The 15,170-nt window shown below is 45.3% G+C and overlaps 1 pseudogene across 1 annotated transcript; it reads left to right on the top strand.

Annotated features, from left to right (window-relative positions):
- The first annotated feature begins 1,138 nt into the window (after positions 1 to 1,138).
- On the top strand, positions 1,139 to 1,533 carry LOC311609522 (ATP synthase subunit ATP5MJ, mitochondrial-like; annotated as a pseudogene). The gene has a single exon. The product of its transcript is annotated as an ATP synthase subunit ATP5MJ, mitochondrial-like (transcript).
- The last annotated feature ends 13,637 nt before the right edge of the window (positions 1,534 to 15,170 follow it).

Genomic DNA, 15,170 nt, shown 5'->3' with positions numbered 1-15,170 from the left:
TTCGAATGAGGAAATGGACATTCAGAAAAATGAAATAACTTATGCCCCTGCCCCAACACCTAGTTACTGTTTCCTTGCTTCAAAGCACATAACCTGGTGTAGGTGTGGTCTCCCAGAAGCTAAGACAAACGTATAGGTAAGATGTTTATTAAGGATTGACACACAAGAAAAGAAGAGATGAAAGATCTAGCAAGGACAGAAAGGGTTCTGGTGTAATTCTAGCCCCAGTAGGCAGAGCTGGAGCAAAGACTTCCCAGCCAGCAGGACTGTACCAGCCTCAGCAGGACTGTACCAGCCTCAGCAGGACTGTACCAGCCTCAGCAGGACTGTACCAGCCTCAGCAGGAACGTCTAGGCCTCTTTTACCTCCACCACTCCAGCTATTTTCAGCCTATGATCATCACCTGAGGTGGGCTGCCCTGAGAAGGGCACGCCCCAGCATTTGGGACTGACTCTAGTGGGTACGCAGCTGGAGGCTGGATGCTAACCGTACTCTCAAGGTAGCTGCATGCCCTCCCTGAGGTGGGGGTGGGGATGTTCATCTCTGTATCTCTTAGTGAGATTGCTGCTGGCATCACTCTGGGCCACTTTCTAGAGATTCATGGATCTTCTCTGCAAGGCTCTGGTAGGCTTTTCGTCAAGACGGAATATTAAAAGAGGAAGGTAAAAGCAAATTCCAGCCCCTTTACCTGCAATGTGTCAGGGTCCAAAGTGTGTGGCTAGTCCTGTTTCCACTCCTGGTCTCAGGACACACTCAGTCTTCCTAATGACTCTGTAACATCCTTAAAAGTCTTTGGTCCACGACTATACTGAAGGTTGGTACCCAACCCTCACAGACCATTTTCTCTCAGAAGCACCCTAGGAAGCACCCACTCCTGGGCATCATATGTGTGATAAAGCCAGTGGGCCCATCTCTTGCTTTATTTACTGTAAAGTCAAGTTCATGGTTTGATGGAATAGTATGTGAGGTTCGGTATTAGGCAAACAAACACTCCACAGCCCATGTGCACCGTAGTAGGTGCAAAGTTCTTACATGCAGCCAAAAAAACTTACACCAGGAAGGAATCTGTGTCTGTTCCTGCTGGCCCTCCAGGATAAAGGGTGAACCTGTCCTCTGGTTGTGATTGGTTGTTCGGTGCTCTGTGACCTTTCCCGATGTGTTATATACTGTGGCCTGTGGCCTTGGTCCGTGGAGATGCTTCAAAGCCTTATTAAGAATGTCTGGGTCCCAATGAAGCCCTACTATACCCAGGTTTACCAGGAAATTTGGGTAGGAATGGGGCTAATGAGCTTCATCCTTTATAAAATTAGGAGTGCTGATAAAAAAAAAAAAAAGTAAAGCTTTGAAAGGCTCCAGTCCTGCACCTGCCCATGGCCATCATTAACTGTTCCATGCGTCCACTCAAGATGAAGCATGTTGACTAAGCTTAAGCAAACTGTGTTAGATGGACATGGCCCATTGCTGTACACTTGTCTAAGTACCACTACAATGTGGCATTATTAAATGTGAGAAGCACCAAAAAAAAAAAAAAAAAAAAAGAAAAAATGATTGGTTGTTCTTCTTGAACAGTGGGGTCATATGGCAAGGCCTCCTCATAGCTGGCCAACTCAGGAACAATAGCAACTTCTTAGGCCTTGGATGGTGCAGTTCAGGGTACCTCGCCTCCAGGCCACCTCCAGCTCTGCTCCTGTGGCTGCTTCACTCAGTGTGTCCTTTGTTCCAGCACTGCAGTAGCTAGTGACAGAGGCCGATGTCCCCTGGCGAGGTCATTTGATCTACCATGTTATTGACTGTCTCTTCCACGGTGGGCATTAACCTGTGGTACAAAGAGTTTAATACTTTTACTTATTTCCATACGAACATCCTCATAGCTACCCTAGGTGGGGGATAATTAATACTACCGAGTTTTTAGCAAGAGTAGTCTGCATCTCGGTTCTGGACAGAGTTTTTGTACCCTTCTGAAACTTCATGAACTGGGTGTCCAGTTTCTGCACTTCTCCAAGAATTCTTATAAGTCTAACTCCTACCTCAGTGTGGAATCTCTGCCCATGGCATTTGGAGGCTTTTCTAAGCCAGAGCTGCAAATTCTTCCACATTGCTCTACAAAGTGGTCCCAGAGGGTTAAGAACCACATATTTGCAGCAACAGCCCGCACTTCTTCATGCAAATTGTCTATACTGCTTTTCTCATTCCTGTGACAAAGTACCATGACTGCCTTAGGTGCTGCTGCTGCTGCTGCTGCGAAGAGACGCCATGGCAAAAGCAGCTCTTACAAAGGAAAACATTCAACTGGGGGCTGACTTACAGAGGAGAGGTTTAGTCCGTTTTCATCATGGTGAGGAGGGAACATGGCAGTGTGCAGGCAATTGCTGGATAAGTAGCTGAGAGCTACATCCTGATCCTAAGCAGAATGAGAGGGGCAGTGTGGAGACTGAGAAAGACTCTGGGCTTGACATTCCCACCCCCTACCCCCCCACACCCCACACCCCCACTCCCACCCCTGTGCTACCCCCCCACCCCCCACCCCTTTCTCCAACAAGGCCACACCTCCTAATCCTTTTAATCCTTTCAAATAGTGCCATTCCCTGGTGACTAAGCATTGAATATGAGCCTGTGAGGGCCATTCTTATTCACACCACCACAATGACCAAGCAATTTAAGAATGGGAGGGTTTATTTTGGCATGCAGTTCCATGTTGTCTGCTATGTGAGGAAACCATGGATAGTCAGTTTCTGGGTTTTGTTTGTTTGTTTGTTTGTTTGTTTTGTAAATGTCATTTAACATGAAAACTGAAGGACAGAAAGGCAGCCATGGTAATAAGGAAGGAAGGGCTTTCTGGGTAGTGCTTACCACAGGCAAAGTTCCTGTAGTACAAAGAAGCTTGCCAGAGAAAAGACACAACCACAGGAAAGGGACAGTAACACAAGGTGAGGAGGATATTTAAAAAAATCATTGAGAAAGGAGTATAATATTCACTTTTTTGAAATTCGTTTTAGTTATTACGTAAGAGAATGGTTTGGAAGGTAGCCAGAAGGATGCTGGGAGATATTCAAGAGTCAGCTTTAATCTCCTGTGAGAGGCAGTATTAGGATAAGGTGATGATGAAGAATTCAAAAATGGGTACCACGGCACATATCTGTAATTCCAGAACGCAGGAGGCGAAGACAAGATGAGAGTTCAGTGGCTGCCTCTCTCCTCCCTCCTTCCCCACCTCTCTCTTTCTCTGAGATCCTTTGACATATACCCAAGGAAACTTTAATTGCAAAACCCAAAAATGGACTGGGATGACGTGTCAGTTGGTAGAGTGCTTGCCTGGGAGAGGTGAAGACCTAAATTGGATAGTCCCAGCTGGAGCAGGGGTCCGAAATCCAAGAGCAGGAGAGGTGGGGAGGGGTGGATGCTCTGTGTTTGCTGGCCAGCCAGACTCGGTGACTTGGCAAGCTCTAAACCAGACCAATTATAGACTCTTTCTCAAAATCCACCTGATGAAGAATAGCCTTCACACACATATAAAGACATGTAAAATAAAATGCACACCTTCCTAAGTACAAAACAAAATGGCCCTTGATATAAAGTCCATCTCCTGCCATATGACTAAAGGGATCAGTGAGAGTCTGTAGCTGCCATGTGCCCATGCTCTTTTCTTGGTGAGTAAACATCACACTAAGTACTCCATGGGACAGAATTAAGTCCGTCTGTTCTCTCGGTTTTCTTCTAGATTTCCATTGGTGAAAACTGAAGCAGGAAAGAATTGCACAGGTACCGGTAGGTGCTTGGAAGAAATGGCAGAGCACAGAGTTGGGGAAATCTATCTCAAAACAGTGGGCACGAGACCAGAAAGAAAGGCCGTTTCATCTCTGAGGCTCAGCTTCAGAAGCTTCCATGTGATGCAGCAAGGAAAGCAAGTGCATGAAAATGAACTTTCATTCTTAAAAGAGAATTCATGGCCCAAATACATTTTCATTTAAAAAAGGAAGAAGAAGAAGAAGAAGAAGAAGAAGAAGAAGAAGAAGAAGAAGAAGAAGAAGAAGAAGAAGAAAAAGAAGAAGAAGAAGAAGAAGAAGAAGAAGAAGAAGAAGAAGAAGAAGAAGAAGAAGAAGAAGAAGTTAGTTTTCAAAGCCTAGCTATCCAGAAAGGTCCAGTGCACACCTAGTAAGGTGAGGGGTAAACACACTGCTGTTATGTTACAAGTCACAGGGACAATTGTTCTTGGGCACCCTGATAGGAAGAAACCCAAAACAAAAACAAGTGGAAGGAATTTGTCTCCGCCCTTAAGGAACGAGTAGTTCTGGGCCAGACTGTGGAGACCAGCAGGACATAGCTAACAATTCTCCAAATCTCTTTTCCCCAGAGCCATACATCTGAGCCCTCTCTGCCCCACGGAAATGTAGGTATGTTCACAGCCTGCTTTGCCACAAGCTCTGTCTCTGTCTCTGTCTTTGTCTCTCTGTCTCTCTCTCCCTCTCTCTTCCTCCCTCCTGTTTCTTCCTCTTCTTTCTTTTTTCACATCACTGCAGAGCCAAGAGCAACTTCCACACCCATTACTACAAACTCTCTCTGCAAATGGAGGAAGACAAGCCCCTGCGGTAGCTGGGGTGTGACCCTCCTGGGATCCCTGGGGGCCCAGTATCAGTGGCGCTCACTGTTTCCTCTCCCCTGGATGCAACAATATAGTCAGGGAAAAGAGAGGAAAAAAAAAAAAAGAGGTTGGCTCTTTTCATGATTTTCCTTTTTTAATTTGTGTTGAAAGAGGGCTGTGTTCTCTTGATCCTTCAAACAAATGGAGGGGAAGTGGAAGCCCCCGAGTTTCTCTTCTGTTCCCTGGAGAGGGCGGCTGTGTTTGTAGTACGATGTGGGAACGGTCCTTGTGTATCTGCTGCAGTGTCCACTGTGCTCCACCGCTGGACCACTGGGATTTGTACAAGGAAGCATGGGACAGATCGGACTTCTAGGTCAGGGAAGGAGTCAGTTGCATGAGATCAAGGATTGAGATCTTCATTCCGTGATGAAAGAAATACAGGTGCATCCTCTGAGTGTGACTCAAACAATACATCCAGGCTGAAGTCCTTGCTGTTCACCGTGGCCCTAGGCAGGGCAGGCGACAAGGTGAGGGGCTGGCCGAATTACCCAGAAATGATAAGAACTGTATGAAGGGGAAGGCTGTTCTAGAACCTTTTTAGCTGATGCTTGGTGTGTATATAGTAAGTCTCTTCACACAGTGGATCTTAATAAGCAAATGGTATTCGGGAGGAAAATAGATGGGTGCATTAAGACATATGGAAGAATCACAAAACTATTGCTTCCGGGTTAGCGGTTCATCGTAATAAGCTGGTGAATAATTTCGTCTCTTCTTCTAGAAAGTGGTAAGAGTAAAACTGGTCTCTAACCTTGTGTCAGACGAGGGGATGGGTGAGACTAAATCCTATTAATCATTCTAGGATCGCAGAGAAAGCCGCTGTCTCACTTATTATAGTGTACGGATGGCTTCTCTTCCAACCTATAGCAAGTCTAGCGAAGAAAATGGCTTCACTTAGAGTGGCAGGTTATTCAAGTCAGAATAATATGTAAAACACTCTGCTGTCATTTTGTAGGATGGCATCCATACAGAATTGAGTCAATTGCCTCTTCTTACACTTTAAAAACCAACTGAAAGTCAAAGAAATATAAATTCTCCAGCAGTGAAATATTCTTATGGGAAGAAAAAAAAAAAAAGCAAAAAGCAAGGCAAGGTTATGCAGAAATTTAGAAACAACTTGTGACAATGGTACAATGGGGATGTTCAGTAAACATCAAGTAATGATGCTTTTCTCTGAAGTGAGCACAGCTGACAGAGTCCAGGCCCCTTAGTGGTCACCCTAAGTCCCCATCTGAAGATGCAGATAATTCCCTAGATGGTTAGGGTCTTGGGTGTCTCCCACTGTTCGCCTCCTCACTTAGCTGTAGGAACTCTGCATGCTTGATATGAGGTTTGTACTCAAATAAATGTTTTTGCTTTCCTCTGGTTGTTAGCTTACAGGGTAAAGAGCTGGGCTTGGTTTTAGAGCAACTAGACACTGGCGAGAGCCACTGTCTCTGATTCTTCCTGGGGTGTTTTCAAAAGATGGTAAGCTTAGTCTATGAACTTACCTGGAAATCTCCAAGAGGATGTACACAAAATGCTGTTACTCAAAAAACAAAAAACAAAACAAAACAAAAAAAACAAGCAAACAAAAACAAAAACAAAAACCCCACATCCTTTAACTATGATAATTTTTTCAGACAGGGTCTATTGTAGCTCAAGTGTGCCTCAAACTTTCAAAGGTAGCCAAGAATGACCTTCAGCTTCTGGCCCTCCTGCCTCTACCCCATGAGTGCTGACACTTTACCATGCCCAGTTTACCAATCCAGGGCTAGGCAAGCGCTCTGCAAACAGAGCTACATCCTTGGTTTCTCAACCCAGTGAATTCAAACTCTGTGTGGGGGGGTGTGTGGTAAAAGTTCCAGAGTAGTGACATGTGGAATCCAGAAAGACTGACCCTGCTGCAGAAGCTCACCCTTTCTTTTTACTTCTTTCTGAACTCTGCCTGGCTGGTTCAACTCAGCTGGTCTGGTTCAAACTTCTCCCCAAGCTGACTGATTCAAACTGGCTGTTCTCAGTTTCTCACTGAGTTACTCTTCTTGGCCTCAAACTAGCCCTAGCAATCTGTGCTAATCTTCTGGCTGCTTCTCGTTCTCTGGCTCACTGTCTTCACCTGTGACTAGCTTGTTCTCTCTTCCACCCGTCTCTGTAAAACTCTCCCGGTAAAAACTGCCTCTGAATCGTACAAACTGAACTGCCACAAACGCAACTGCACTGTGCTGCTTCTCAACTCCCTGACTCAACTGAACTGACTCAACAAAACTGAATAGAACTCAGAGATCTTCAAGTCTCTGTCTCCTGAGTGCTGGGATTTACCTGTGGGAACCAGGTCTGACTGGGCTGCCTGCCTGCCTTGCTGTTGCATGTCCGGTTTTTAGCACCTTCCATGTCTGTGCTTATGTTGGTCAGCTAGTCAAGTTTACTGCTCTGAGAACGCACCCCTCCCTTCCTTAGGACTTTCCCTCGTATGCGCAATCACCTCTTGAGGGATTTCACCTGCGAGTGGCATTCCTGCCTTGCTGCCTATAAAAAGGCTATTTGGATGCTGAATAATGGCTGCCGGGAGCTCTCTTAGCACGGGAGGACCCGCTGGTTTATTGTGTGTTAAATCCGCAGTCCCTCGCCCTTGACTCGGTATGGGGGTGGTGCAGGCGCCACAATTACCATCATGCCTGGACCTAAACTCGCACTATACCTGGCTAGCCTTGAACTCAGAGTTCTAATCGCCACTGTCTTCTGGGATTATTTTAAAGGTATGCCTGTATTCCAGCCAGATCACAGTGACCTAGAAGGTCTTAAGATGTGATGGACTGCCAGAGCAGCCATGTTCTGAATTAAAATTCCTTGACAAGTATCCGTTTATCAGCACTGTCCTTTCCCTTGGGGTGGGGGTGGGAGTGGGTGGGAACAAGGTGATCCACACCTTCAATCCTGAAGGGTCTTGGCCATTTTATCATCTCTAGGTAGAAGTTGTGTGGTTTCCATTGACTTTGACTGAAGGGCATGGTGTCACCAAGAGACACCATGTGATGACTAATTTTCTTTTATTTTTTTAATTTTTAAAAAATATTTTCTTATTTTATTATTATTTTTTGTGATGACTAATTTTCTTTTATTTTTTTAATTTTTAAAAAATATTTTCTTATTTTATTATTATTTTTTGTGATGACTAATTTTCTTTTATTTTTTTAATTTTTAAAAAATATTTTCTTATTTTATTATTTTTTTTGTGATGACTAATTTTCATTGTCAACTTGACTATATTTAAAATCACCCAGGACACAGCCCTCCCAGGTTTGTCTGTGAGATGAGGCTGTTTTGGGAGAGGGTTAACTAAGGAGGTTAGGCCAACATTGTGGGTGTCATCACCCCATGGCCTTGGGTCTAGGTCTAAATGAAAAGGAAAATAGGAAGAAAAAACAAACAAACAAACAAAGACAAAAGCGAGCTGACTGCCAGCATTCACCTCTGTGACACCTTTTCCACCATAACTCAGCCACTGTCCCCTTAAACCACGAGCCACGGTAAACCCTTTCTCTATTAGATTGCTCTTTACCAGGCATTTGGGCACAGACATGAGACAAATAACTGATACATGCCCTATAGGGTCTTTGGTTCTCTTGTCATCTCCACCACAGGAAAGCAGGTCAACGACCCCCATAGTCTGGACCAAACTCCCGCTGACACAGAAACTTCTTTCCTAGTCTATTGACTCCCACACACCACTTCCGTTTCATGCAGGATTGCTGCTGTGCGTATGCTGTGTCAAATAACACCTGTGATTGGCAGCTCAGGTTGCATGGTAATTTGGAAGCATATTGTCAAGCATCCAGTTTCTGCTAACGCCCAACGGAAGGCCAAGATCTGGTTCCCAAAGGGTGGTGAATTGTCTGCAGATGAGAGGAGGGTCTTTCTCCAAAAGCCGTGAGCCTCCACTGTGATCCATATATGGAGGCCTGCCAAAGGCTCCAAAGAGCATTCCTATCTGCTACTGATACCTTGAATACTGTTTGGCTTGCTGGAGAGGGTTTGATGCAAAAGACTTCTTCCTCTAGAACGAGAGGGTTCAGAAGATATGATTCTGAGTCCCATCAAATTGGCAATGAAGACCAATGATCACAATCCACAAGGCTAACAGTAAATCCATTCCCCCTCAGCCCAGTGGTTGTTCTGTTCTGTTCTGTTCTGTTCTGTTCTGTTCCGTTCCGTTCTGTTCCGTTCCATTCTATTCTACTTCTAACTCTAAACTTGACCAGCCTGGGCATCCACCTCACCTAATATGATTCATAATATATGCTTTTGTGCCTGGCTTCTTTTACTTATCATGTTTCTAAGGTTCACCTGTGTGGTAGGTAGCCTATGCCATAACTTACTTCCGTTGTCCCTGGCTGAAGAAAGTTCCATTGTATGTATGTATGTATGTATGTATGTATGTATGTATGTACGTACCACTTTTTGCTAATTCACTTGACTGTTGATGGACATCTGGGTCCTATCTTACTTAATCCCAAGAGTGAGACCATTCCCCTTGCTAGGGTGGAAGGCACAGGGAAGGGGGAATCCACACAGGCCTGTCTGCATCTCTTTCTTGCCTTCTCCTTTGACCCCATGCCCCAGCTCTCTCCCTGAGGCAGATCACTCCTCTGAGTGACAGTAACATAAGCCTCTTTCTGTCCTAAGCCCAGTCAGCTGTGGGAGATGGATTTCCGGCTGGGAAGTCTGGCTAGAATTTGCATTCTTCAAGACTCATCAAAGGCATCTGCAGGGAAAGCATTCCCCCCAGCTGTGACAGATGATTAGGCAGAACGGCAACCCCAGGTGCTCTTGCTAATATCCCCAGCACCCCCAAACCAATCGCAGGAAGGCAGCTTTCTCTGAGGGAGAAAGCCTCAGGTAGATGTCGCTTCCAGTACATTTGGTACACTTGAGGGTGGGGGAACGCTCAACTTTTAGAGGAAGAACAAATTTAGCAGGCAGATAGCTGAGTTTAAGTTTTTTATAACACAGGCAAGCACCTGGATTGTAGGCCAGGCCTGTGGGTGGCATAATTAACATTGTTTTCAAAGCAGTCTGTGGCTCATTGAGGGACCATGAAATCAAGTGGGCCGAGAGCAATGTTTCTGCAAAACAAAATAAACTACAGTAGAAAAATACCAGAAAATGCCATACACAGTAAAGCCAAGTGCTCTCGAGGAGGCTTGTTTGGGGGGAACTCTATGGAGATGGAGACGGATTACACTGTCAGCGCTTTTCGTATTTTTTTTTTTATTCTTGTTACATCTCAATGGTTATCCCATCCCTTGTATCCTCCCATTTTCCCCTTATTCCCCTCCCCTAAGACTGTTCCTGAGGGGAATTACCCCCCCCCCCCCGGAGGCGGAGACCTAGTGGAACTCAGAGGAAGGACAGCATGTTACCAAGAAGAGGCTTTTCGTATTGTTGCTTAAGGTCAAAGTAGTTTGAAAGTCACTTAAAAAGTGAAGACAAAGAAATGCACAGGTGACATTTTTATTGAAGCAAACAAAACCTATTCAGGATTGAAGGAGTGTGTGATGATAAGAGACGCCCATCATTTTTTTTTATACAGTGTAGCTTTACATCACTGCACAGAGAGCAAAGGAGAGTCTACCACGATGTCTACCTCATGGGGTTCTGAGAGTTTCTCTTTTGATAACCAGAACTATGTCAGGGAGGGAGGGAGGGAAGGAGGGAGGGATAGAGAGAGAGAAACAAAAAACAAACAAACAACAACAAACAAAACAAACAAACGACAGCTAAGAGACTCAGCTCTTCCTCTTCTGTTCCATGGGTATCACCTCATTTATTGATAACTGTATAAATTACTACCACAGTGAGCATCATCTCCTGTGGGTCAGGGACTGCAGGGTGGATGATCTTATGGTCTCATGTCATTCTGGTCACGATGTCCCATAGGCCTGCTCCCACCACCCCAGATATTCTGCTGAAGGAAGTTTGCTTGGTAAGGTCTGGCAACAGTGCATATGATGCCTGGGCCCCGAGGGCAGTGCTTACACTGGTGAGGATGGGAGGAGAAGCTGCTGCAATGTCATCTTAGATCAGTCCCCAGGAAAGGAAGGCTGTGACCCTGCTCCATCATCTCCCCTGCAGGGTGGCTGCAGCCTGCTTCGCTCGGTGATTCCGCCCTGAGCACAGAGCATGAGCCAGCTATTCTTTGCCCAGTGGTCCTTCCAGAGGTGCACAGCGAAGAGTTCCTCTTCCTTCCCCTTAATAAGCTGGAATGATTCCCCTTTCTATCTTAATAATCCTCTTCACTTTTCTTCTCATTAGTTTGTATTTACATGGATGAAAGTTGAAATGTAGCCTGGAAATTGAATGCATCCTCTTGGAATAATTTTTTAAATCTATTTTGCATATTAACTGGGGTCAGGTAATATGGCGATGTGCTCCTGTGTTGCTTCCTCCATTTTCATCCCAGTACCCCACCCCATGCCCAAAGCACTTTCCCCACAGGCCTTCTCTACATCTTTCCCAGCATGCCTTGCTCATGGTTGAAGCAAAGACTTCTATTGTGAAAGACAAAGGTACAAAAGGTGGCTTAGAGGCCCTGGTCTCTCTGGCCATCTGATCCAGTTTCTAGAAAGTGTCAAGCTGCATTAAAATAAGTGCACAGTACAACTAAATCTGCTTTTAAATGAGTCCCCACAATAGTGTTATCCTAGTATCATCCTATAAAAGTGTCAAAGGCGGCTACTGATTTGGGCATACCTTAAGGGAGACCATGGCATTCACTTCCACTCTTGCTCTTGGGAGTGCTATCCTGAATTTTGCTTTGCAGCAGGTAAGGAAAGTGCAATGACTTCTTTGTTTGGAAACAGCTGTTCTTATGAAAATGACCTGGTGCCTTTAACCTAGGCTGACCTAGCCATGGCCCAGGAAGTCATTCATATAAGAGACCGCTGAAGTCCCCCAGCCCAGCTCAGGGCAGAAATGACATTTTCTTAGTCTTGTCTTTTCTACATTGTTCATGAATCTCTGGACCACAGCTTTGGTTCCCCTCCCCCAACCCTGTAGTGACTCTTGGCACTCTCTTAAACTGTATCTTACCCCCTGCTCTCTGTGCACCCCTAGCCTAAGTTAGAAAACTACTGTGCCTATTAAGTGCTAAAACATGGAACCCCTCCCCCCCCAGGGGCTGCCTGCTTGGCCAGGGTCAAATCTTAGAGCTTCATTATAGATGGGTGACAAAGAATTTAAACGATGAGCAAATCTCAAATGTCCACATAAGATGACATTGAAACTACAAGGTCACTCTAGTGACAAATCCCAATGTCAAATCCCAACAGAGACTCAACATACCTTGGCACTGTGGTTTAGCCTTCATGGGCTCAGGACTCCTGCATGTGACATTTGTGACTATTTGTATGCTCTGCCTCATTCTTAAAATAGTACCTGGAAAACCAGGACACCGCTACTGTCTTCCAGCAATTCAGTGTCTTAGGTTTGCTCTACAGAAATGGCTGGACACATGCAACTAAATGTGGATACAAAGAAACAGGTTAATTCGGAGAATTATCAAACTCTCACTTGGCTGAGTAGATCTGGGCATATTCATATAAACCAGCTTTAGCCTTTAATAAAAGTGACAGTCTGTGCCTTGACATAAAGGGATGCTCACAATGTGATGCCAAAAGCAGCTTGAACAACATGGAGAAAAATCTAGGAGGCTATACACCAAAATGCTACAGAGGTCAAATGTTGTGATAAGATCAAAGGGTCTTTCTTTTTTTCAGTAAATTTCTTTTTCCTCTTTCCGTTATCTGAGTAGAAAGATTAGGTAGGATGGTTAGAGAAGGTCTTCAAAAAACCTCAGAGACCCGCAGAATATGGCATTTTAAAATGTTTTTTATTATTTTAAAGATTCACTGACAATGAGACAAGTTAACTCCTGGCAACACCCAGCCTACCTCAAAGAGGATGATGAGTTGTTTTGTTTTGTTTTGTTTTTTAATGTGACTGTAACAAACCTGTCTTTTTCGTATGACAAATAAATAAAACACCACTTAAGAGAAAAATAATAACTTTGCTTCTTGTATAAGCCCCCGGGCCCTGCACTCTTTCCAGCTTTGCTCTTTCCTGGCGGACAGCAGCCCGTTGCCTGCTGTGTGTGCATCCGTCCTCATCCTTTCCTTGAGCCTCCTCTCTGCCTGTCACTGTCCCTTCCCTGCACCTCATCTGACTCCTCAGCATTGCAGGCCAGAGGTTCCAATGTGAAGTGTGTGTGTGTGTGTGTGTGTGTGTGTGTGTGTGTGTGTGTGTGTGTTCTCTCTTTCTGTCTCTCTGTCTCTCTCTGTGTCTCTCTGTCTCTCTTTCCGTCTCTCTGTCTCTCTCTCTTTCTCTCTGTGTGTGTGTGTCTGTCTGTCTGTCTGTCTGTCTGTCTGTCTGTCTCTCTCTCTCTCTCTCTCTCTCTCTGTGTGTGTGTGTGTGTGTGTGTGTGTGTGTGTGTGTGTAGACCAGAATTCAGCTTCAGCTTTAGGTGTTGTTCGCTGGGAGCTGTCCATGACAGCCAGCACCCAACTGGACCATGCTCCCCTCTGATGGAGGAAAAAAAGGTGTCTGGATATTATTTCAAAATTCCCACATAGCAGCAAAATGACTGTGACCCCTTATAGTGACCATATGCCCTCACTATCATCACTCTAGTAATGGGGGGGGGGCATTAAATACAAATCAAGAGTCCACTGACAGGAACTCCAGAGCAGTCTGCACCTCTGATTTGTTAAACCTCTAATGCTGGGCCCTATGGGAGCCTGAGCCCAGGGATTGGGGGCAGGAGGACATGATGTCCCTGACGCACTGTCACATACGGACATAAAATGATTTCCTAAGCTTCCTTTCCACAGGCTCCTAGAGCTCTTTATTTAAGTAAGGCGACGTGGTCTTTTGGTCTGACTCCACTGTGTCCTAATGGATGGCTTTGTTAGACTGTGTTTAGACACAGACTTGGGGAGCAGACTCCCCTGGGAAGGGCCAGTACTGGCATCTGTGGTGCATTTCAGAGCTTAAGACCTTGTGTGTACTCACTTGTTTAGGAAACCCTGGGAAATGAAACAATTGGCTAGTGGCTAGCAACTGTTTCTGAGGAGCTGGAATTCACCCCCACTATTTCTTTATATAAATATCATCTACCTAAATACTGGCATAGACGTTAATTGGAGAGAGTCTTCCAGTGCAGGCTCCTGGGCCCTGCAGTGGGTACTCTGATGCTATAACTCTCTCTGGCTTAGCAGCTGCTAGTATCTTCTGGAGATCATGGGGACATAGGGTTCTATCTAACACCCTAGTTGGTATCAGTCAGAACTGGACCCCAGTCGTTAGTCCCTGAAATACGGTTTAAATGGTTTAAGGAGAAGGACCAAGCCATCTGTCTTGGCTTTCACTCTCAAGCAGGTCCAGACCTTAATCAGCTCTGAATTTCTAACTAATTGACCTGTCAGTCTTTCTCTGAAGAAATTGGGTTTCTTCAAAGCTGAGAACATTACTCTTGAAGCCCGAAGAGGTATTTCCCGTGTTCTTGCTGTCTTGGATAAAGCTCTGCTAGTTTTAAATTATGGAAACCAAAGTGAGATAGCTTAAACATAAACAAGTAGGAAAGGAAGGAAAAGCCGAGCAAGCAGCCTGTGAGAAGGCTAGACGCAGAGCAGCTCCAGGTAGCAGCAACAATCCGACCCTGGACCTCACCCAATAGTGTCTGGACAACTCACGTCTGTATCTCTTCTTTCAAACTTGAAAAATCCTCAGAGACAACCCAGACTGGCTCCATTTATGTCAGGGGTCCCTTGCATAAAAGTCACTTAAGACTGAGAAAGAAGAGGGGATCACGTGAGTCCTCACAGCAAGTGAGGGCCCTGCTTGTGAAGGGAATCCTATTCTCTAAGAGGTGAATTTCTTAGCTTTGTATCACTATGACCAAAATACCTGACCGAAACAATTTGAGGGGAGTCTAATTGGTTAACATGGGGTGGGGGCGGAGCGGTGTCTCAGTCCATCATGATCATGATGGGTGTATTAGTTACTCTTCTATTGCTGTGATAAAACCCCATGACCCAGGCAACTTCTAGAAGAAAGCATTTAATTGGGCTTATGTTTCCAGAGGGTTAGAGTCCAAAATGGCAGAGGCAAGGCGTGGTAGCTAGAACACCTGAGAGCTCACACATCAACCCACAAGCAGGACTTAGAGAGCACACTTGGGGGGCGACAGGGGCTTTTGAAGCCTCGATGCCCACTCCCTTGGCAACCTCCTCCAAGCCGCACCCCTTCATCCTTTCCAAACAGTTCCACCACCTGCGGATGGCCGAGCATCTGAGCCTATAGGGGTCATTCTCATATAAACCACCGCAGTGGAGGAGCTTATCAGAGAAAGTTAGTTCCCAGCAGTGGAGGCATGTGGCAGAGGCCGTTCACATCAGAGAGAAGTAGAAAGAGAGGATGGATGTAACGGTTCCAACATTTCAAAAGTCTGAGTTCAATGTCTCCTTGAAACCAAAGATACTCTTAGCTGTGGGACCCCTGC

The sequence above is a fragment of the Acomys minous genome (assembly GCF_964271855.1).
Source record: "Acomys minous genome assembly, chromosome: 11".
In the NCBI taxonomy this organism is placed as follows: Eukaryota; Metazoa; Chordata; class Mammalia; order Rodentia; family Muridae; genus Acomys; species Acomys minous.
Note: the sequence above shows the minus strand (reverse complement) of the source record. Positions and strands in the feature narration are given on the sequence as shown.